Source organism: Raphanus sativus, chromosome 4 (assembly GCF_000801105.2).
Source record: "Raphanus sativus cultivar WK10039 chromosome 4, ASM80110v3, whole genome shotgun sequence".
NCBI classification, from domain to species: domain Eukaryota; kingdom Viridiplantae; phylum Streptophyta; class Magnoliopsida; order Brassicales; family Brassicaceae; genus Raphanus; species Raphanus sativus.
Genome location: NC_079514.1, coordinates 20619269 through 20644779, shown reverse-complemented (window position 1 = coordinate 20644779; position 25511 = coordinate 20619269). Strand labels below are relative to the sequence as shown.

Here is a 25511-nt window from a genome sequence, read left to right as displayed (position 1 = left end):
CACCCTGCCTCAAATGCTCGAAATCATTCTTCTTCTCATCCAAAGCTTCTCTTGGAAAGTACTTCTTGTTGAATGCATACAGAAAATCCTCATAAGTCATCTCGCCACGGTGCATCACTCGCACTCCATCCCACCACATTGCTGCATCTCCGCGTAAATACAACTTAGCAATCATAAGCTTGAGCCTTGGTGGGCATGAGATAGTGTTCAAACACTTATCCAAACTGTACCTCCAATCGTGAGCAAGTGTAGGGTCCGTGGTACCACTGAAATGCTCCAAGTTCACATACTTCATCTGTCCCAACACCCTGATAAATGTATCATCAACCTCGGGTACATGCACTGGAATGACGGGTGGCGGCGGCGGAACCTGAAAGACACCTGGAACTGCCTGAATAGGAACCTGCGGATACTGTGGCCCTGGGGCCTGCTGAGCTGGAACCTGATGATCATGCTGAACCTGAACTGGCGGAACCTGCTGCATATGAATCTGCGGACCCTGCTTCACATGAATCTGAGGACCCTGCGGAACCTGCTGAGCTGCAGCCATCTGTCGAGCAACTTCCTGAGCAGCTACCCGGGCAGCCTCCTGAGCGGCTTGCATGGCTGCCTCTTGGACAATCTGTTGAACTGACTCCTGAATCATCTGTCTCATGGCATCCTGATCAATCTGCGGAGCAACGGGCTGCGGAACCACAGGCTGAACATGCTCATCCTGAGCCTCTCTAGCTATCTGAGCACGTGTAACTCTCCTTGGCGTCATCTGTGATGAAGGCAAACGAGTTAACTTCTGACTAAATCCAACAAATTAAAGGAGTGATATCGAACGGAAAGGTGTTATTTTATTTTATTTTTAAAATCCCCATATCCTCATAAACATTTAAAACCGATTAAAACCGAATAAAAACCGAGTCTCCAAAGATCGCCATCCCGGGTCGGAGCCGGGACAGAACACGGCTCTAATACCAAAACTTGACGCGACGACGTCTTTCAAATATAAATGCGGAATTAAAATAATAATAAATAATAATAATACAGCAGCGGAAATAATAATAATAATACGGATAATAAAATCCACGTCATACCATAAAGTCAAATCCGAAAATAAACATCTGAAATATAAATAACAACATAAGCCCGAAGGTCTGAAAATAGGAAAGAGCGTAAACGATAGAAGTCCAAAGGCATAAAGGCCCAATAACGATAAAAGATAAACGATAAAACAATAAAACAATAAAGCCCACGACCCCAAATAGTAGCATTAGTCCGATATGATCACACATGCTCATCGGTCTCACTTGAAAGGGGAAAGAAAGAGGGATAGGCAACAGAGGAGTCGCTCAGTGAGGTATGGAATACTAAACCGCAAAGCACATACTTGAGTAAATAGAACTCCCACTATGGAAGTCTAGTTCTAACATGAAACAAACATGGCGCCTATTACACCACACAGAACAAACAATATATGTCTAGTGCACTTAGACATGCTACAACTAATGCGATGATAGCACATAGATATACTCTCTGCACCCCGCATTTCCTCATAAGGATATAGATATATACACTCCATTTGCGTCGTAATACAGTGGTCCAAGCTGTACCCCGCTAACCTGATGGCATCGTAAGTACAAACGTTTCTGTACCCCGCAACTCTCCACAATCATAGGCGTCGTAAGCACAGACGTCATGTGCCCCCGCCAATCTCCTCAATCATAGGCGTCGTAAGTACAAACGTCTTTGTATCCCCGTCAATCTCCACACATGGACTCGCTTATATATATATTTACATATGTATAACAGTTCTTAGCATCAATCAATTCACTCAATCGTTGAATCTTCTATTATCCTATTCACGGTTTAACAATCAATAATAATAATAAACAAACAACTCTCAAACAGACTAAATTCACACAGACAGATCATGTTTCGAGACTACACTACGATAGGAAGACTTATAAACTGGAACGGGATTTACGGAATAGACTCTCACCTTAGCAAATGAAGAGAAGTGGTATATATGAACTCTAACTGCTCAAATAGACTCCAAATCTTGAACAAGGCAAAAAATCGAGTTAAAACGCCTTTCGAACGGTTAAAAACGGGTCTGGTCAAAGTCTATGGAAAAGTCAACCCGCTGGTTAAAGATCAACCCGGTCAACCCTTGACCAGAAATCAATTTGATTTAACAAATTGGTTTTCCCTAACCGATTTCGAATTGATTTTAACCAGCGGTTTACCCTAACCAAAATTCAATTGATTTTAACCGTCCGGTTTACTCTAAGCAACCCTTACCAAATCGCAATTGATTTAAACCAATCAAACCGCTGGTCAACCGAGTTACCGAGTTGACTCACCGAGTTCGACCCAGACGAGTTGGCCGAGTCACCGGCACCGGTCACCGGCGGCGACGGCGGAGGGCTGCGGTGGCTTACCGGCGGAGGACGGCGGAGCGGCGGCAAAGGATAACAGTGGCCGGCGGCGGAGAAAGGTGGTTGCTGGCGGCGGAAGTGATTTCCGGCGGCGGCGCGTGGACGACACGCGTGACGACGATGCAACTTCCGGAGGCGCGTACGGCTTCGTCTGAGCTCCGATTGCGGTGATTCTGGTGGCTACGGATTCGTCTCGATGAGAGGAACGCGATGGTGGTCTTGCATGCAAAAATTCGCAACGGTTAGGGAGTTATTTTTGATTTACTAAAACGGCCGAAACTAAACTTAAAATACAAAGGGTTTCCGGCGGTGACTGGCTGGACGAGATCACTGGACACGGTGGCTCCGGCGACGAGCTCAGGTGACTCTCTCTCATTGTAAAAGATCACAACTCACTCCTTAGTTCACTATCTCTCTCTTAAATTTTTCTTGATAACTTGGTGGAGAAAACAAAGTAAATGAGCTGGTATTTATAGGCAAAACTATAGGCTTCCGGTAATGCTTTGGTCTTAGCCGGCTAAAAAATTTCGAGATCAGAATTCGGGTCGTTACAAAAGGTCCGTAACAGAATCTGAGAAGGGAGCTCAGAAAGCTCGAGACGTAGAGCGAGAGCTCGATTTGGAGTGAGAGAGCTCGAGGTAGCGAGTGTGAGAGCTCGGAGCAGAGTCGTCGGTTCCGTAACGGAACGGAGAGCTCGTGAGAGAGCTTGAGCCTCTTGTATATTCTTCCTCTATTCCATTTGTATCTCGTGGTGATTGTAACCGAGAGAGGAAGAAGGCAAGTGTAACCTCCGGTGATTGTACTTCTCAGTTTCATCTATTGGAAAGGTTGAGAGACCTAATTCTCTCTCCGGTGAGTATAGCGGCTTCTCCATATCGGAAGAGTGTGGTGAACACCGAGTTACCAAAAATCTCTTGTGTCGTTTACTTTCTCGCTCGATTTGATTCCACACTGTGATTGATTATTTGCGTTAGACTTGCAATTTGAATGACATTGAAGCTTGCAGGAAACCGATTGAATCCTCAACATAATGTTGCACAAGAGTTTGACCGCACCCGTTCAAATGTTTTCTTCAATTTTATACAGTTAATATTATTATGTTTACATGTGGATTTTTTAACAAAATAGTAACTCTCTTTCCCGACAAGAGACAATAAGGAGGTATTATTGGATTTGAAAGTTTAATAGAGTTTGATGGAATCTAAATCTCAAACGAATTCCAGTGTTATTCAATTGGGATTTGAAGACAGTGAATCAAAATCCACTGTTATTAGATTAAGGATTTATCATTTAGAATTTGAAAAGAATTATTTTCCCCTGTTATTCAATATCACACAGATTTTCGTGAGAAATTAGTTATAATAGATTTTGAGGAACTTTTCAGTGAAAAACAAGAGGAAACACATCCTACCTTTTTTATCTGGTTTTCGAAAGAAACCCAAAACAGCTTCCTCTTTTTCTCTTCCGTTCTTCACCACTGCCGAAATCGCTTCGCCTCCGACGTCTCCTCCGTGCACACCAAACTTTTCACCGAATCCCTAACCACTCAGCGTTTCTCTCCTACTCCACCGTTCACCTCCGTCTCGCAGTCCTACAAACCTTCCGCTGGAACCTCGTTTACTTTGAATCAATAGCAGTTGCGAAAGCTCTAGCTGATACCTCGGTCTTTATGGTTAGCAACACCAATAACAAATTCGTTCTTACTTCAGATTCTTTTCTACAGTTTGCTCTGTTTCTCAGTTTTTTTTGCTCTTATCTTCCTTTTGCTATTTCTCCGAGATTGAAAGTTTCTGACTTTAAGAGCTCTTGATTCTCTAATATCATTCCTTCAGACGCGTTTGCAGAGAAGAGAATTGAAAGCCAATGCTAAGTTGTTCCCCTTAATCTGTAGCAGGTAGTTACCATTCCCTTTGTTGGGATAAATATCCCACATTGGAAATATGAATGTGACATGAGTAATATATAAAGGACTTGAACCACTCCACTAATTATCAATTGGTTTTAAGTGGAAGCCCAAGAAACTTATCATGGTATCAGAGCGGGCCCAATACCCTAACCCATTAGCTGATGGCCCAAAATAAGGCTCAGTTCTCCGAGATTGCTAGAGAATAAAAGCATTGTCTCGGAGGGGTATGATGGATTCGCGAGATTAATGGTTATACGCACCATTATCTCGAGGGAGGGTGTTGGGATAAAGATCCCACATTGGAAATATGAATGTGACATGAGTAATATATAAAGGACTTGGACCACTCCACTAATTGCCAATTGGTTTTAAGTTGGAAGTCCAAGAAACTTAACATGGTATCAGAGCGGCCCAATACCATGACCCATTAATCCGGCCCGGACAGTGGCCCGATCAACCCATTAGCTGGATGGTCTAGAGAAGGTTCAGTTTTCCGAAATAGCTAGAAAAAAGCATTATCTCGGAGGGGTATGATGGATTCTGCGAAATTAATGGTTATACGCATCATTATCTCGAGGGAGGGTATTGGAGAGAAGATCCCTCATCGAAAATATAAAAGGGACATTAGTAATATATAAAGGACTTGGACCACTCCACTAATTACCAATTGGTTTTAAGTGGAAGCCCAAGAAATTTATCACCCTTTGATCACTATATCAACGTAAAAGTAATTAGTTGTCTGATCGGGAGTATGCAGATGCCACTTTACAATTTTCACATCTTGTGGTTGGATCTCTTATCCTTTTTTACTTACAGAAACTTGTCAATGATGAGATAGAGAAGGTGAAAGGTTTTGCACTTCAGTGTTGCTTTTCGTGAACAACTTAAATAGATTAAACCAAATGGCCTCTGGCAGAGGCCGGACCCACATTTTTATGAGGTGTGGCACTTATAAAAATTTGTACAACAATATGTACGTTTGAAAATTGTCAAGCTCAATTGGTTTGGAAAATTTATCGGTGCCCCACGTACTGCAAGTTCAAACCGTGAACTGATTTTGTGTTCAGATTCTTTTACAGAATTTATTGTATTTTAGTCACTTTTTTCCTTTTTCCTTTTTTCTCTACTACCTATTAGAAATTTTTCCTTTTCTTCCTTTTCTTTAATACTAGTTTTAATTTCAAAATAAAAGTTACTTTATTATTATTTTTAAGTTATTTATTTGAGTTTTACTTTGAAAAATTATCAAAAATATCACATTTATAGTACTACTTTCATGTTTATACGAACCATTTTTACTCTCATTTTTAATGAAAAAAAAAAATTATTTATAACCATAGGGTTAACTCGTCTAGACTTAGCGTTTAGAGTTAAGGATAAGATAGGTTTTTACAATATAAAAATTTGAGATTCTAATAAATATATAAATAAATATTTAAATTTTTTAAAAAATTAAAAAAATAGTTTCAAAAATAATTTTTGATTTTTAAAAAGAAAATTTGGAAAAGAAAATTTGCAAAGAAAAATAAAAACAAATTTATAAAAAGTTTGAATTTGAAAAGTATAATTTGAAAACATAAGAAAAAAATATATATATATATAGAACAGAGATATAAAAGTCTTTTGCTACTTAACGAAGAAAATATTTTTCAAAATGTCTATTCAGTGGTGGTAAACATGAATAATAATACCAAAAAATGGTAAATATAAAAAATTCTCCTTTTACTTTAAATATTATTTTATCAAGTTGCTATTTTCTAATATTTAAATAAAAAGTAACTAAAATGAATATTTTTTTCACAACAAAGTTATATATAAATAATTTTTTTGTGATGTTACTTAAAAATAGTTAATATTATGAATTTTTTTTATTTGACTCATTTTTAAAATATATAAAATTTAAAAGACTGAAGTAGAGTCTCTAGCTTCTGTTTTGCTTGGCTTTAACTCTAGGATTTCTTGAGACAGGTTTGGGAGTATTTCGTTGATCATATCCATGTTCCATTCGCAGGATCCTCGATTGAGTAGGTCTGAAACATGGAGATCATTGTCTCCCTCCTTCAAGGGACCGAAGGGGATGATGCGAGATGAAGTGGAGATCCCAGGTTCTGTGACAGGATAAGTCACGAAGACTTTCTGATTTCTTTTATTTCTGGTTTTATTTATTCTTCTTGACTTTATCTATTTTCCTTTTTAGCTAGGTTAAACATCTCTTTGATTTTACTATATATGTAGCCTCACGGCATAGTTTTACAAAATCAATAAATAATAAAAACTAAGCATAACGAATTCAGACTTTCGAGTTGATCCTTCTATCTCAGTGATCATCTTCTAGGTCTTTGTTTACCCGTTCTTCAAATCCAGAGTAGGATTTCTAGTTTGGGATCTATCCATCCTTCTACTGTCTCATTGGTATCAGAGCTGTCGACTACCTCATGACCAGTCAAGAAATCGAAACCCATCATGCTACCGCTCTAAATGAGATGAGCAAGAAAATTGAGGATCTCCGTATATCACAAATTCAACAGTCAAAGGCACTTCGCAAAGAACTAGGAGGTCGGATTGACGAGCTTAAAGCAATGATAGAGAAGTTCTTTGCTTTCAACCCATCACCAGAAAATCAAGCGGAAGGAACCTCAAGCATCACAACAACAAGCAGCCATCAACAAACAGATCCACCAGATCTTTTCCCCGGAGAACAAAGCGCAACAAAAACAACTCAAATCAATCCCGACCACCCCATGATTGAGGAGAGCTTGGTTGAATCTGATGAACTTGTTCTTGAATCTAAACAAGATATATGGGACAGGACAGAGAAGTGTCTCAGTCATGGTCCAATATTGTTGTTAAATTCGAAACCGCAGGAGATTTCGGTGCTTTTCGTTCAACCAGCAAAAGCAACTATAGACTCTGAGGTACTAACTTATGATATTGATGAAGCTCCTGATGCAGTAACATTGGTAAGATGTTCGAAGCACACTAGAACAAAGATCCATGTTCATAAGGAGTTTGCATTGCTGATGTATGAAGTGTTTCATTTGCGGAGAGCACCAGAGCTGCTGTGTAACAAGATGGTTGATGCAAGTATTAATCATTCATCCTTGAGGACAAGGATGTTCTGAAGGAGGGAGTATTGTGACAGGATAAGTCACGAAGACTTTCTGATTTTTTTATTTCTGGTTTTACTTATTCTTCTTGGCTTTATCTATTTTCCTTTTTAGCTAGGTTAAACATCTCTTTGGTTTTACTATATATGTAGCCTCACGGCATAGTTTTACAAAATCAATCAATAATAAAAACTATCTTCTTCAAACACTAAATATCTCTCTAAATCTATCTTGCACAAGTTCTTAAAGAACTAAGCATAACGAACTCAGACTTTCGAGTTGATCCTTCTACCTCAGTGATCATCTTCTAGGTCTTTGTTTACCCGTTCTTCGAATCCAGAGTAGGATTTGTAGTTTTGGATCTATCCATCCTTCTACTGTCTCAGGTTCAGGCCACACTTTAATCTCAGTCCCTTCACCCACCACTCTTCCAATATTGGGAAGCAGCAAGTCTCGGCCTGCTAGAATTCCAGTCCATCCATGTGATGATTTCTTCGTGGGTTGAACTTTAAGGAGAGGAGTCTTGTGACAATACTTCTCCAAGATAACCCGAGAGAGCAAGCAGTTAGGATTGGTGAGCATTCTCCAAGGGATTTTGCAAGCAGAGCTGTATCAAAGGTCTGTATATCCTTGAACCGTAGACCTCCCATTCCTTTCGGTTTAGCTGATTTGTCCCAGGATAACCAGCACATCTTCTTCTTTCTTGTGTTTGTGTCCCACCAGAAACGTGTAAGAGCTGATTGGATCATCTTACACAGACCCACAGGAAGTTGGGAACATGTCATAGCATAAGAAGGAATAGCTGAGAGCACCGCTTTTGAGCATGGTCATATTTCCTGCAGAGGAGAGGCATCTAGTAGACCAGGAAACATCTTTGATTATAATTTATCCACAATAGAAGAGAAGAGGTCTTTTTTTCTGCGTCGAAAGTGCTCGGGAAGTCCTAGGTATTTTCCCACTCCTCCCTCCTTTGTGATACCCAATATCTATTTAGCATTTAACCTCACACTTGAAGGATTTTTTGCAGCAAAGAATATAGACGATTTGTCTGTGTTGATCCGCTGTCCAGAAGCTTCTTCATAACGGGCAAGGATGTGCTTGAGTGTAGTACAACTGCGCTGGTCTGTGGGGATGAAGAACATGGTGTCATCAGCAAACAGTAAGTGACTAATACTTGGACTGTTTTTTGCGATTTTAACTCCTGGAAGTCTCCCTTCAGCTTGTGCAATTGAACATAAACCTGATAATACCTCACTGCACAGGATAAAGATGTAAGGTGATAGTGGATCCCCCTGTCGAATCCCACGGTGAGGTGTCACACTTTTTAAGACAACTTCATTGATCAAGAAGGAGTAGGACACCGTGGTTATACACTCCATAATCCAGGTAATAAACTGACAGTGAAAGCCCAAAGTAGCTAGAACACATTCAATGAAATCCCACTCCAAGCGGTCATAAGCTTTGCTTTTATCAGATTTAACAGCTATATAACCTCGCTTTTTTGCTTTTGTAGTTTTGAGGTGGTGGAGGATGTCATGCGTGATAAGGACTTTATCAGAGATAGCACGTTCAGGTACAAAAGCTGACTGGTTCTCGGAAATAGTGCACTGTAGTATAGGCTTTAGTCGTAAGGATAGGATTTTGGAAATAACCTTGTAGTACACATTGCATAGAGCTATCGGTCTGTACTTGGAGACTAGTTTAGGACTTGGAACCTTTGGAATAAGCCTAATAGCGTAGAATTGAGGTGCAGAGGCACTGATCCATGTAAGAAGAAATGCTGAATTTCTCTTATTATTGCAGGTCCAATAGAGTCCCAGTTGGATTGGAAGAAGCTGGCCGAGAAACCGTCAGGGCCTGGGACCTTGTCAGGGTGTATGGAGAATAGAGCATCCTTAATCTCCCCCGCCGATGGAATCTCCGTGAGCATTTCGTTCTGAGCTGATGTAACCTTACGCTTCAGGATTCTCTGAACAGTGGAGATGCAGTCATGTGGTGCTGAAGCAAAGATGTCTGAGAAGTAGTTAGATATGACGTTAGCTATATGATCTTCTTCATTGACGAGAGTTCTATCACAGGTTTCCAGAACTGATAAACTATTCCTAACTCGACTATTCCTAGCTCAACTTTCTCTTTAATCATTTGTAATCATCTTTGGCCGGCGCCGGCTCCGGGCGTAGGTTCATACTCTTCTTTTTATTGTTATTTTCGATTTCTAAGGTTTCTATCTTTCCAATAGTGTCTGGGTGTTGAGATTCAAAGAGATATTTTTGGTGTTTCAACTTCTAGACTTTTGTTTTTTTTTCTTTCTCTTTTTAAGAGAGTTTTCTAAGAGAATTTTTCTAAAGAGAACATGTTTATGTACGTCCATTTGAAAAAAAAAAGATTTAGGATTGCATGAAATTTCTTATAAATAGGCAGCGTCTCCTTATGTTTTGTTTCATTACAAATCTAAAGCGGAGCTCCGCAGAAAATTTTCGGAGACAGAAAACCCTAACTGTGATAACCCTCCCGAAAAGGTAAAATGATCGAGATCGATAAAGTCAGAAATTTGAACCAAGTTTTTTGGAATAAGTATGAAGAGGAATTTTGATCTTTGGTCATATAAAACTTAACATGGTTCAAAGAAAATAGAAGATTGGTCGAGCATCTACTTGGAGATCGAATCGAGGGCGATAAGGATCGATCGAGAAATTTTAAAATACGGCGTGGTCGAAGAATTTATCGTGGATGAACCATGAGTCGAATAAGCTGCTCGACCATAGTTAGACAATGTGTTGGATTGATCAGATGGACGTTTTGGAAGCATAACATTTTTGGAAGCACGACGGTTTAGAAACTTGACGTTTTAGAAGCACGACGTTTCTGAAGCCCGAAGTTTTCGGAAAAACTTTGTATCATTAAAATATTATTTTGGAGACATATTAAGTCGGAAGTAGGACGGAAAGCAAGCACGATGGGAAAACCCAAAGTTGGGCGAAAACCCTAATTTCGGTATTTTGGAATTTTTCGGGGAAGCCGGAAGCTTGAGAAATATTTTTCATCAAGTTCAGAATTCTTATGGAGTTCATCAAAAATATTCAGAGCATCAGAACGGGAGCGAAAGATTATTCGGGATTGATTGCGAGACGAAAATTCACCGGAAGGCTCAAAATCGCGTAAATCAACCGAGAAGCTCGAGGTGGCTTGAGCTAAGGTATCAGGACATGGTGTCAATCATCTGATGACCTATATGTCTACACAAGCACGAGGTGCCACCGTACATGGAAGTAGAACATGCAGTCTGACATGCAGAAGCACGGGATGTCGCCGTATCTGCGAACAAAGCATGCTGATCGACATGTGGACGATGTGGTGTCAACTTGCATGAATTTCAGACATGCAGCTTGACATATAGGAGGTAATGTGGCGTCCTGCATGAGTCATGTCCATTCTGAGAGACATGTGGAGCACGAGGTGTCGCCGCACATGCGTCCGGAGCCATGCAAAGCGACACATGGGCTGCCACTAACCTGAATCTGATTGGCTGATGTATCCTATAAATACCCCCAAGACGCCAGATCATTTATCCACATCCAGAACTTTCCAAAGAAACTTAGAAACGTGAGAGAGAATTAGAAAAAAAAGCAAGAGTTTCCGAGTTATTTCGAGGGTTTTAGAGAGTTTTTGAGATCAGTTTCTCTACCGATTTCGAGTGAGTGCCTGGGGAAGTCTCTGTCCATATCATTCCGTCCAAATCAGTCATATTCTTTGGTGATCAAGTAGAGGTGCTTTCCAAGGTTATTTCAGTTCCATGGGTTTAAATCAGTCGAAGTTCTGAAGTTCGATACTCCGCCAGAAGTCCGAAAGAATATACCATGAATTTGACCCGATTTTAGCCATGGTATATAAGAGTTTTAGGATAGATTTAATGAATTTTGGAGTCTAGATAGCATATTTACAGGTTCAAGAGCAACTGGAGAGAATATGGTGATTTTGGAGTATTTTGGAGCACTTTAGAGATTTCATCTGAGATGACTATATCGACCACCTGAGGTCTACACAGAGAAAGAGATATCGATTGATACACACTCAGTGATATCGATCGGTAGTAAGCATGCAGAAGCCTGATTTGGTCACAGCCGACTTGAAGCCCAAGACTCCATCTAATTACAAAGATGCCCCTGACGAGTTTTAACCTAATATTTATATCTTGCTTAAGTGTTTTGAGGCAGAGACACAAGTTTTTAACGAGTGTTCTACAAAGTTGTGAGAAAGAGAGTTACTATTGAGAGTTTTCTTGTACTTCATTACTTTCTATTCATCTATCTATTCTATGCAGTTTAATTTAATGTTTATGATGTTTTGCTTAGCTATGTCTGAGTAAACACCTTGTTATATTTAGGATTCAAATAGGTTTTGAAGGATTAGCCCCAAATATAAATACTTGGATTGTGATATTCATCTAAGAAGATTGTTCTTAATGCTTGTGTATGAGTAGGTAACCTATACATGATAATAGTGGATTTATCCTTGGATCTATCTTCTCTGAGCTAGGATTTGCTACGCGCAAGCGACATCATGGTTTAGCAAACTCCTAGTGAACTGTTATCAACCCGCTCTTAAAGCTTATGATACCACTCAAATTACCCTTACAAGTGATCTTACTCTCTCAAATAAGAGGTTCGATTGTAGTACTTAGGGATCGAATCCACAGAGAGCTAGGGCACACACTAAACTATAGATATTAAGATTAAACTAGGCAAACAGTTATAAAGCAGTAAATATGAATGTGATAAATAAATAAAAGCAAAGTGAACAAGGCAGTTGTTCTTATCTAACCAAGAGTTGTTTGATGGAAGGATGGTAGCTAAATCTAGGGTTTCTATTCAGGCTGGAATTATAATGATATAGATACTAAATTATGATATCATAGAACTCAACAATAAGAATAACAGATCAACTCTCGTTGTATAGGTTATCTATTACTAGATCCAATGATCTCACCTGTCGGGATGATCAATTAGAAAGTGTCGATCGATGACTCTATAGGAGTATCGATTGATACACCTTTCGCTCCGTCGATCGATTATTCTATAGGAATAACGATCGACGTGCTTCTAGTAAGCTTAATGCGCGGGTGGAATAAATGTTCACTAGGGTTTCTAGACCAGCTCTCGCTGTTATCTAGCAATCCTAGATCAGAGAAGACAAGTCAGATAAGAGACCAAGCTCTCGCTTGTGCCTAATGATTCTATGATCAAGTTCAGGTTAATTACTCAAGAACAAGCATTAAGAACAGTCTCAATGATTAATACCACAACTTAGCAATTCTATATTTGGGGCTAATCCCTTATAACCTATCTGAACCCTAAATCTAACAGGTGGATCTACTCAGACATGATAGTTGTCACAGAAATCATAGATGAGTAGATGAAATTGCAATAGAATAGATATAAAAACCAAAAGAGTTCCAAGAGAACTCTCAAGGAGTTCATTTCTTCTTTCCTAAACTAAAAACAATGAATCAAAAGAAAGCGTAGAAAGTGTCGCCGTCAACAGTGACTTAGAAATAACATAAATAGGGTTTCTGGTCGTCAAGGGTATTTTGGTAACTTTGTGGTGACTCCTGGGCTTCAGTCGGTCATGAAATATACTCAGCCCACATTCTGATGTCTCTGTCGATCGATATGCAGTGTGCTGTGTCGATCGACATACAATCCTCTTCTCGACAGCTTCCTCTCGCGAGGCAGACTGACCACCCTTCAGTAAAATGGGCATAACTTCTTCTACAAGATGCTGATTGACCTCAGACCGGTGGTATTGGAAAGCTAACTCAAATCTCTATCTTTTGTCAAACGATGGGCTAAATCCAACGGTGGGAAGGTCTCCATCGAGAGCTAAACATCTGAAGCATCTGTACAGTCCTGCACTACGAAAGACTCCAAAAGGCACCAAAATCACCATATTTCTCCAAATCGTTCCTGAACCTGTAAATACTCTAAATAGACTCCAATACATAATAAATAGTATATAAAACACTTATATATCATGGGTAAAAATGAGTAAAATCCATGGTATATCAACTCCCCCAGACTTATCCTTTTGCTTGTCCTCAAGCAACAAGCAAAACCAACAGACAGTCTCTCTGAAAGAGGTTTGAAAATAGCAGGGACTCGAAGGATTTTAAAACTCAGTTCATCATCTCTCTAGTAGTGCAAAACAAATCATTAAACATCCTAACCTTAGAAGCACATTATACAATATCCTAGTATAGCAACCAAATTCCACTAGTTCCACAACCTAACAGTTCCTGTCTGACAATCCCCTCTACTAACCTCATTTCTTACATAAAAATAAAAGTGTAGGCTTTACCTTGGGTAAAAATGAGTAAAATCCATGGTATATCAACTCCCCAGATTTATCCTTTTGCTTGTCCTCAAGCAACAAGCAAAACCAACAGACAGTCTCTCTGAAAGAGGTTTGAAAATAGCAGGGACTCGAAGGATTTTAAAAACTCAGTTCATCATCTCTCTAGTAGTGCAAAACAAATCATTAAACATCCTAACCTTAGAAGCACATTATACAATATCCTAGTATAGCAACCAAATTCCACTAGTTCCACAACCTAACAGTTCCTGTCTGACAATCCCCTCTACTAACCTCATTTCTTACATAAAAATAAAAGTGTAGGCTTTACCTTGGAAGTATCGATCAAAGGACATATGGACTCAACTCAAACAGGTATCTGAACACACAGGTAGTCTTCTCTGATCCCTTTCTCCTCTCATCTCTCTTCTCTGAATCTCTTATTAGTTTCAATTTCAACAGGTTTCGATGCCAACAAAGGTCATCTAGTCTATCTCATTGACATTGCATTTGTAACTCATACATTTTGACAAAGTGTAGCGAATAATGGGGTCACGGGTAATTTACCTATCCCTCGTTTCCACAATGTGTGATCATCCTTGAGATTTAGAATAATAGGGTCGCAGGTAATTTTCATATCCCTCTGCCTCTCAAGAAATCATATCAATCTTTTCTTTATAAACTTAGATCTTGAGATGCCAAAGAGAGAGAAGGAAAGGAACCAGAAACACACAGGCTTTTTACCTTCAAGACTTGTAGGAGTATTCCGATCCCTTGTATACCAAGCCCCAAGACAAGCAAATCAAGTCAGTATTAGGTTGGAGGTCAGATTTGGTTCCTTCAAACAATTTCAGCAAGTGCAAATATAGTTGACAGGTTGATCCACTTTAGTATCTCTAGTACTTCTGCAGTCGATAAATCTAAGACTGTCTAAAGTGTGGTTAGATGACAAGTAGTAAATCGATTAAGATTATATCCCCTTCTTGACTCAATAGAAACTTTTATTTTTTGAAAACGTTTTAAATAAGATTCATCAAGTAGATAGATATTAGTAATCCCCCCCCCAGACTTAAATTACACTGTCCCCAGTGTAACACAGTCGGTGGTATGAAAAACATAAACCATAAGTACGAAATTTAACAAATAAGAAAGATATACCAGCTCGCTAATGTCTGTGACGATCTACACAATGAAGTGACAATCGATCGTTGAAGAAAGCGCTGTCGAACGATATCGATATGGTTTCATCAGGCGATGTGCTGAGCAATCGTTTACCTGGATTGGTGGAAGAATAAATCATAAGGACAATAATTAACAAGGAAAAACAGTATACCTAACTTTGATGTGAATATTGACCAACACAGTTAAGTGGTGATCGATACTCTTGATGCTCTATCGATCAACACAATTAAGTGGCGATCGATCAATGCTAGTGATTCTCTGTCGACCGATGCTAGCTAGCCATCGTCGATTCTTGTGGAAATTCATCTTCCTTGAATCTATCTCCTTTATTTTTACTAACATAAAACACTAAAAGTCAGTAATAGATAAATATAAAACTAATATTTTTTTCCGGATGAACAGTGACTCTACTACAGTAGCGTTGCTACAGTGATTTTGTTACAGTAACTCTGCTACAGTAGCGTCGCCACAGTGATTCTGCTACAGTAACTCTGCTATAATGTCGATCGATTTGCATGCTACAGTGTCGCTCGGCACTGTTGCTACAGTGTTGTGCGTACTGTTCATCTTTTTTTTTAACCTGCAATAGTTATAAACAAAAATCAGTAGAATATGAAAATAAAACCAAATTTAAAACAAACCTAATAGTGGGTTGCCTCCCACTCAGCGCTTATTTTTAGTCATTAGCTAGACTTTTGGAGGTCTGATTTAATCTGGATGAGGATGTGAACTTGCTCCAAAACAAGTTTTTGTGTCTCTCTTCCTCATTTGGTTGATGCAGTTGATGAAAGCTCTTGCAGATGCTTCCCCTTTGTCTCTCAGTTTTGGATCAGATTGCACTCTAACCTTAGCAAAAGAAGCTGGACCTCCTCTACGGTGCACTCTACACTCAAGACTTCCCTCCTGACACTGAGAAGGGACCAGTGATAGAGAATATGCATCTATATTCTTTTTCATTTTCTTCTCCCTCTTTCTAGGTCTTCCACCAGACTTAGACTTTTCAGTCTCGTTCTGTTCTGAAATTTGGATGCTGTTGACCGATTCTAAAGGCTCTGTGTCGGTCGATTCAGGAGGCTCATTGTCGACCGATCTTGAAAGTTGAATGTCGATCGATGTTGTTCCTGATTTTGTATGCTCGCGATCTGCATATGTTAGAGGTGCTGGATCTTCAAACATCTCTATGTATGAAATCAAATCTTCACTTTTCTTCTTCTCCACAGGATCATAGAAGACATTTTCATCAACATTAGTTAGGCACATCCTATTCTTCTTAAGATCACAAACTGCTCCCACTGTAGCCATGAAGGCTCTTCCAAAAAGAAGGGAAGATGTCCTGCCTGATTTGAGCTCCACGACATGAAAATCCACAGGAATAGTGCATTCTCCTATCTCCACTTTAACATTCCTAATCATGCCTGCTGAGTTTGCTTTGGAGTTATCAACGAAAGCAAAACTATTTTTTGAAGGTTCCGTCTTTAATCCTAATACTTCAGCAGTGTCTATAGCCATGATGCTCACTGCAGATCCAGTATCGCAGAGGCCGTTTGGCAAATCGTGGTTATTTATAGAACATGGAATCAGAAACTTTCCAGGATCTTGTTCCTTCTTTAAAGTCCTTTTAGACTTACGGCAGACCTTGTTGAATAATATCTCCATGTCCTTTTCTGTCTCTCTTCTCTCTCTGAAGAAATTACCAACTCTGTACTTATAATAGGCTTCCTCAAAAGTCATACCCTTAGGAACTCTCTACACCCTCTTGTGAAATCCATCAAGTTCAGCTTTGTTAGCTTCTCTCCTCAGGTGTTTGGGAACATCGAGTTTCTTAGCTTTCGACCTCATCCCAATATGAATCACTTCTTTTGTTGCCTGCCGTTCCATGACAGGTTCATGTCCGTCCATTTGGTGTCAATCGGTACCAGGTGGATGTCGTCGATCGACACTCTCAACGAAAGAAGTTTCAACTAGAGTCAATTGCTTTTGGTCTGGTGCATCTGCAGGTTTCTGTCTGGTCTTCTCCATTGTCTTTAAGCAAACTGGCGTCTGAGATGGGTTGCGAGTTGCATTCGAACGTGGGCATAAGGGTCTGGTAAACACACTAGATTTATAGTGAGCCGCTGTCGATCGATGCTTTCCCGTGGAGGTCGATCGATACCGTTTTGTTTGTGTTGCTCGATGTCATATTTTTAGCATGGTACGGGATGGAAGGATGTGGGTGTTGAGCAGCGAAATCTGAGTGGCTCTTAATTTGAACAGTACTGCATGACCCTAAAAGTGGTGTTGATCGATGTTGAGCTGATGGTGTAGATCGACACAAGTACGAGCTACCAATGGACATGCAACTTTCGACTAAAAAGACTTCTTCTTCCAACTTCTCATGTTTTACTACTTCCCCAAAGTAGTTATCCCATCTGGAATCAACCTGCTGCTATTCCCAGTCGGGATGAATAGTGTCACGATGAACAGTATCCCGATGAACAGTTTCTTGGTGAACAGTGTCACGATGAACAGTATTATTGATGAACAGTGTCACGATGAACAGTACCGCGATGAACAGTGTTTCAGTGAACAGTACCATGATGAACAGTGTCGATCGATACGGGATGAACAGTGTCGATCGATATCAGATGAACAGTACTCGCGTGAACAGTACTGGGATGAACAGTACCGGGATGAACAGTAACCGGATGAACAGTACCCGAGTGAACAGTGTCGTTCCTTTGAAGAAAATTTTCATTTTTCACAGGTTTTTCAATCTGAGAAATTTGGGTGCACAACATCTTGAAACGGGTATCGATGATATATATCATTCCATTCACCTCTTTGCAGAGAGAATCCAAATGCAGATTAAGCTCCTCAGTGATTTCCTGCTGTTCTTTCAAACGCTCCTCTAACATAAATTCCATCTCTTCTAAATTGTACTGATCCTCATCCTATGTTCCACAAATGAGACTTCATGTACAGAACCAATCTCAGCCTCAATTAACTTGTTGTCATCTTTTACAGCTGATTTTATCCTGTGCATATCTAGATTTTTGGCACTGGTGCTGGACACCAAGCTCTCAATCAGTCTCTGAGCTTCCTCTGGGGTCCTTGTTCTAAAGTTCCCCTCGCTTGCAGTGTCCAGCATTACATGATATTGCACATCAATACCATTGCAGAACTTCATTAACAGCTGAACCTCCGTAAAACCATGATGTGGACAGTCCCTTTGGTAGCTCCTGAACCTCTCCCAAGAGCTTCTGAAGCCTTCAGTAGGTCCCTGAGAGAATGTCAAAATTTTATCTCTTATTTCTTCAGTCCATGATTCATCAAAGAATTTACGTAGGAATGCATTTTGGATGTCGGTCCAGGATGTAAGAGATCCTGGTGGTAGCTGCTTAAGCCAATGCGAAGCTTCTCCAACAAGTGAGTATTTGAAGAGCTTGCAAAGCAAGTAGTCCTCAAGGACTTCATCCATACAGATAAGAGCAATAAGATCCTCAAACCTTTCCAGATGGTCCATAGGATGCTCGTGAGATAATCCAGAGTAAGGTATTTGTGCCACGAGCGTGTAGTACTTTGGATTCAGCTCGAAATTCTGTGTCTGGATATCTGGTAGACGAATGGCTGATCTGTTGACATAGTACTCCTCTGGACGGTTGTAGTCAGCCAGTGTCCTTTGTCGAGCAGCCCCATCTACAGGTATAGCAGCTCCTGTAGCATCAGTATCAGAGTCAGGAATTACACTCCCCTGAGCATCAAGTCTCTGACCTGCTGCATTACGCAGATGACCATCCTGGTCATGCAGGTCCCCATTCTCATCCCTTTGTAGCACAAGTATCTCGCTCATGGTTGCTCGCAGATTGGTATCGACAGATGTTGCAGATGATGTGTCGATCGATTCTTTTTCACAAGTGTCGATCGATGATGTATAAGTGGTATCGATCGATGCTGCAAGTTTCTCTTTGTGGATCGAGCGTTCCAAACGTGATGGGTCTGAGAAGAAAAGCAAATCTCACTTGCTGCTTCTGGTACTAATTGGCATGTACCTGAAAAACAAGAAAACAAAAATTTCGTAAGTAACTTAAAACAGTAAATAAAACCTAGAATAAACCTATTAATCAAGTCTAATGGCGAATCCTTGCTCCCCGGCAACGGCGCCAAATTTGATACCACTCAAATTACCCTAACAAGTGATCTTACTCTCTCAAATAAAAGGTTCGATTGTAGTACTTAGGGATCGAATCCACAGAGAGCTAGGGCATACACTAAACTATATATATTAAGATTAAACTAGGCAAACAGTTATAAAGCAGTAAATATGAATGTGATAAATAAATGAAAGCAAAGTGAACAAGGCAGTTGTTCTTATCTAACCAAGAGTTGTTTGATGGAAGGATGGTAGCTAAATCTAGGGTTTCTATTCAGGCTGGAATTATAATGATATAGATACTAAATTATGATATTATAGAACTCAACAATAAGAATAACAGATCAACTCTCGTTGTATAGGTTATCTATTACTAGATCCAATGATCTCACCTGTCGGGATGATCAATTAGAAAGTGTCGATCGATGACTCTATAGGAGTATCGATCGATACACCTTTCGCTCCGTCGATCGATTATTCTATAGGAATAACGATCGACGCGCTTCTAGTAAGCTTAATGCGCGGGTGGAATAAATGTTCACTAGGGTTTCTAGACCAGCTCTCGCTGCTATCTAGCAATCCTAGATCAGAGAAGACAAGTCAGATAAGAGACCAAGCTCTCGCTTATGCCTAATGATTCTATGATCAAGTTCAGGTTAATTACTCAAGAACAAGCATTAATAACAGTCTCAATGATTAATACCACAACTTAGCAATTCTATATTTGGGGCTAATCCCTTATAACCTATCTGAACCCTAAACCTAACAGGTGGATCTACTCAGACATGATAGTTGTCACAGAAATCATAGATGAGTAGATGAAATTGCAACAGAATAGATATAAAAACCAAAGGAGTTCCAAGAGGACTCTCAAGGATTTCCTCTCTTCTCTCCTAAACTAAAAACAATGAATCAAAAGAAAGCGTAGAAAGTGTCGCCATCAACAGTGACTTAGAAATAACATAAATAGGGTTTCTGGTCGTCAAGGGTATTTTGGTAACTTTGTAGTGACTCATGGGCTTCAGTCAGTCATGAAATATACTCAGCCCACATTCTGATGTCTCTGTCGATCGATATGCAGTGTGCTGTGTAGATCGACATACAATCCTCTTCTCGACAACTTCCTCTCGCGAGGCAGATTGACCACCCTTCAGTAAAACGGGCATAACTTCTGATATAGGATGCCGATTGACCTCAGACCGGTGGCATTGGAAAGCTAACTCAAAGTTATATCTTGTGTCAAACGATGGGCTAAATCCAACGGCGGGAAGGTCTCCATCGAGAGATAAACATCTGAAGCGTCTGTACAGTCCTGCACTGCGAAAGACTCCAAAAGGCACCAAAATCACCATATTTCTCCAAATCGTCCCTGAACCTGTAAATACTCTAAATAGGCTCCAATACATAATAAATAGTATATAAAACACTTATATATCATGGGTAAAAATGGGTAAAATCCATGGTATATCAGCTTACTAGAGGCGCATCGACCAATTCTCCTATAGAGATATCGATCGATTGACACAAGGCTATTTCGATCGATACGTTCGACAGAACATCGATCGATGCCTTCCTGATTATGACCTGCGCGTGTACTGAATCATTGAATCCAGTAATAGATAACCCAGAAAACGACAGTGGTACGGTTATTGTTACCGTTGGGTTCTTAATATCAAGCAAGCATCTCACATAAGCATTCATATCATTATAATCCTGATAACCTGAATAGAAATTCTAAGTCTAACGCCTTCATCATATTTGTTAAACCCCAAATCAATCAATTGAGCAATTGTCTTGTTCACAGTTTTAAGTTTACTTGTTATTTACTGCTTTGAAATCTTCAACCTAGATTAGTTATAATAAGATATAGCGTGTTCAATCGCTCCATGTGGATTCAATTCCTAAGTAATACAACTTGACCTCTTTTGATGAGAGTAAGGTTGCTCTAGGATAATTTGAGCACATATCAAGAATCGTCCAGCAGCTAGGGAAGGTTCTGATCGAGTTGAGTTCAGTCAAGACCAGTATCAGGGGAGGTTTTGTCCAAGTTAAGATCAGTCCAGTCCAGTCAATTCAAGACATCAGAGTTGGGTTTGGCCAAGTCCTCTCCGATCAACCAGCTGATTATCGACATAGAACACTGTGAGTTGATTTGTGTGAATTCCACTTGGAATTTAAGATAGTTCCGTGAGTTGGTTTGTTTGAATTCCACTTGGAATTTAGGGTAGTTTTATGGTTATGCTTGAGTTCCACTTGGAACTTAGGATAGATCGAGTTGCATATAGATTAGAATGATCACGTTATTGCATGATAGAGTCCCTAGGGTTATTTTAATGGAACCTGACTTAGTTTAGCACAGGTTAAGCTGAGATGAAATGAAATTAAGACTGAGTTAATAACCTGACTAGGACTAGGACTAGGATGCATCATGTTTTCTATTGTTGCGTGGTTATATGGTTGAGTGCATGTTCTCGTTATCTTTAAAGATAGTTCTCTAGCGGAAGGCTGAACTATCTGGGTAACGGTTTGATTGACTTTCTTGTTTGGTAGATTAATTAAATGCATGCTTGCTTGTTTAATTAATCTTGTTGATTGAGGTTATTCAGCTTTTGGTAAGGGAGTGACTAACCGGTTGATTTGATTAGTTATGCTATTGTTGTTTAGTTTATTTGATGTTAGTACTTGGGATCCTAGGCCATATAGGCCGGATTACTGGTGCTAGTTGTTAGTGTTGTAGAGTCGAGAGTCTAGGATAGGGTTGTGTGTATGCCGACAGTATGTGCGTAACCCGCCCATACTGGGCTTGTTTAGGGGTGATTAGTGTCCTCAGCCTCGTACCCAACGGGTTCAAGGAAACCCCTTATTTGCTGGATCGGGAAGACACAGAGGAACGAAGTCATGACTTATGGCTGAGTATTATACGACGGTGCAATGTGGTAGTGATCCGAAAGGAATGTGGGCTGTCGCCCGGTGAGCCGAAGGACTGTGGGCCACAGTCAGTCGAAAGTTCCTTCTCCTGGCCTTTGTGGTAGGGAGATAGGATATTGCCGATGTTGAGAAGGAACACGAAGTCACCAGGGCCCAGGTTAGAGTGTTGTGTTAGAGTGTCATAAAGGGTTATGGAACCCTAGAGTAAATGTAGCACCAATATACAGTGTTACGAGTTAGAGTCGAGTCGTAGTTAATTATTATCTTCTTATTGTTATTGTGATTGTTGTTGATTGATTTGCTTGTAGATTTCTAACATTGAGATCTAATTCGGGTTAGGTACCGGATTAGACTTGATGTGTATTTGGTTAGTGTAGGCCTGATGTTGGTGTGTCTGAAAGATTGCTTGTGAAGGGTGGTGGATATTAAAGCTTGGTTTCATTGGTTGGCCGATCATGTTCTTGTCTGATTGTTGGTCGACCGGTTAATGATACTTATATAGTCTAAGTGTCTAACACTACATGAGTATTGAACTCATGCATATATATGGTTAACTAGGGGATTGGTTGTTGACTTGCTTTCATGCAGGTTCCCGTTACTTGAAGTTAGATCATGGCAGGAGGCCAAGTCTAACTTAGTAACGGTTTGCCTAGCCTTAGTTAGATTGCTTGCTTAGGCTAGATTGATTGTTATTTTGGGTTGTCTGGGTTAGTTTCTAGGTTGCGGGTAGATGTCGCCAGCTCACTGAGTAACATTAGGTTACGCATCTAACTCCGTTGTCATTTTTGCAGGTTACTTTAGTAAGGACGATCGGATAGCTTGGTGCTGAACGTTGGACCGCCGGTGTAGATTTTCAAGCCTTTTGTAAACGGTATTTGATTTGTGTTTAGTTGACTCGATTTGGCATTAGGTCGGGCCCAGTATTGAATTATTCAATGTATGAATATTTCTTTGAGTTAATAAAGTAATTGTTCTATATATGCATCATGAGTACTCTGATAATTTACTAGTCCGGTCAAACACAACGTTACCTCTTGGTACGGGTTGAAAAGTCTTAGGCCTCAATCTAACGGAAACTGTTAACTCTTGGTACGGGTTGAAAAGCCTTATGCCTTGATTTAGCGGGACGAGTTAGTGGGTGAACTGGTCTAAGTTGTAGTGTAAGTTATGCGACTCTGACCGGATTGTTTCTAACACGTCACATAGCTTCCGGATCAGGGTGTTGGGTTGGACGGTCAGTCGTGTTCTTGTTTGATTGTTGGCTGGCCGGTTGGCCTTTCATCTCCAACATTTGGCATTGATTGGTTCATCGGTCATGTTCTTGTTTGATTGTTGGCCGGTGGTCCGACATATGTTTAGGACGGTTCGGGGTTGTTACACTAGCCTTCTCTCTCTCTCTCTCTCTCTCTCTCTCTCTCTCTCTCTCTCTCTCTCTCTCTCTCTCTCTCTCTCTCTCTCTCTCTCTCTCTCTCATCATACGTTAACGAAAGTACCACATTTCGACATAATTCTCCAATCTGATGCGGCATGGAGTGAGACATCGAGAGTTGCTGGACGGGGATGGACTATCAAAACTTTAAGAGAAACTCAGAGATTCTCAAGTCCACTACCTCACATATAAGTAATGTCCTTGTTGCGCCACATTATCGTCATATGATTTTTCATGTGCTTTAGCCTTACTTGTACAATATAGTGAATCACTTCTCAATATAAGTCATTCATTATTTGACTACTTCAGCTGAATCACACTTAATCCAAAAGATCTTTACGGATGTCTAATTAAAAGGGAAAATTGTTTTTTAGAGCAAAAATGATAATTATGTCCTATTAGTCTAATCTCATATATTTTATGTTCTATTAGGCTAATTTTTTTTCAAAATGGCAATATTACCCTAAATTTCAATTAAAAAAATCAAATTACAATTAAAAGTTTGTTAAACATTAAAATATAATTTTTAACTAAAGTAATTAAAAATATGAAAATCCCAAAAAAACTGAACTTTAATTTTTTTTTTTTTTTTTTTTTTAAAATTTAAAAATTTATTTTATAATTTTTATTTTTCTCATTTAAAATTTTATTTTATAAATCACTGTTTTCTATTTTTTAAAAAAAAATCAATTTTTCTATTTTTTATAAATCGATTTTCTGTTTTTTTTTTAAAAAAGATCAATTTCTATTTATAAATCACTGTTTATAAAAAGATCAATTTCTATTTTTATAAATCAATTTTATATTTTAAAAGATTTTATATTTTTATAATCGATTTTCTATTAAAATTATTTTCTATTTTTAAAAACGATTTACTTTTTTAAATCGATTTACTTTTAAAAAAAATATAAAACAAAACGATTTTCTATTTTTTTTAAAAATAAATCGATTTTCATTTTTTAAAAAAAATTATTTTTATTAATAAATAAGGAAACATAATCTTCCAAGTATTCTTTTCCAATATTTTTGGAATTATCCTTATCCATAGAATTTTTATTCTACTATATGTAGAATAGAGTAAAAACATATTTGAAATCGATTTCTACTAGTTTTAGATTTATAGTAATATATGATTTTGATTTCTACAGGTTTTAGATTTATATTAATGTGTAGATTTTGATTTCTATAAATTTTAGAACTATAGGTTAAGCGCGGAATGTATTTTCCAAATATTTTTAGATTACTATTATTTACAAAGAACGCGTATTCTAAACATAATGTATATTCAATGAAAAAAGTGGATTACGTTTTCTACTATATAAAATGTCAATTCTATTTTTTCAGAACAAAATATGAAATTATAATTTAAAAATTTTTATAACTGAAAAATATCAATACGTAGATATAGGTATTTCATTAATATTTACTATTTTTGAATTTTTTTTGTTTGTAAAACTATTTATTTAATTTATTTTAGAAAATTCTAAAGGGTATTAGAGAAAAAACTGGTACAAAAATGAAATTAGCCTAACAGAACACAATTATCATTTTTGGCCTAAAAACAATTTTTCCATAATAAAAAGATAAGTACATTTTAATGAAATAAGTAATCAAATCAATTCTTTAAAAAAAAAAAATGTATACTATCATATATTTCTGTTATCCCTTAACACATAACGCAATGTTCTCGATGCATCTGCAGATTGTAATTCATGTTAACGCGAGCCCACATATAGTATGAATTTTTCGTTGATACCACTTGTAATTTCTTAACCGCCAACAACTAATGAGACTTTATGCTTGCTCCCTGTTGGATCCATTTAGTGTGACGAAAGATGCATAAATTTTTTGAAAATTTTAAATACTTGTTTAACAACCTTATAATCACCACCTGATATTTTATGTATTTGTCTATTTGATCTAATTCGCAAGTTATCGCACTTTCTAATTACTTTACCCATCATTTTACTAAGCATGCTTTTTTTTTATCACAGAATTACTTAATTAAAGAAAAGCAGAAAGTCTAGGCCCAAGCTTGACCCACACTGAGTCA

At 38.8% G+C, this 25511-nt stretch overlaps 1 pseudogene; it reads left to right on the top strand.

Annotated features, from left to right (window-relative positions):
* The first annotated feature begins 2549 nt into the window (after positions 1–2549).
* LOC130511178 (protein TIC 22, chloroplastic-like) lies at positions 2550–6457 on the top strand (annotated as a pseudogene).
* Positions 6458–25511: the final 19054 nt, after the last annotated feature.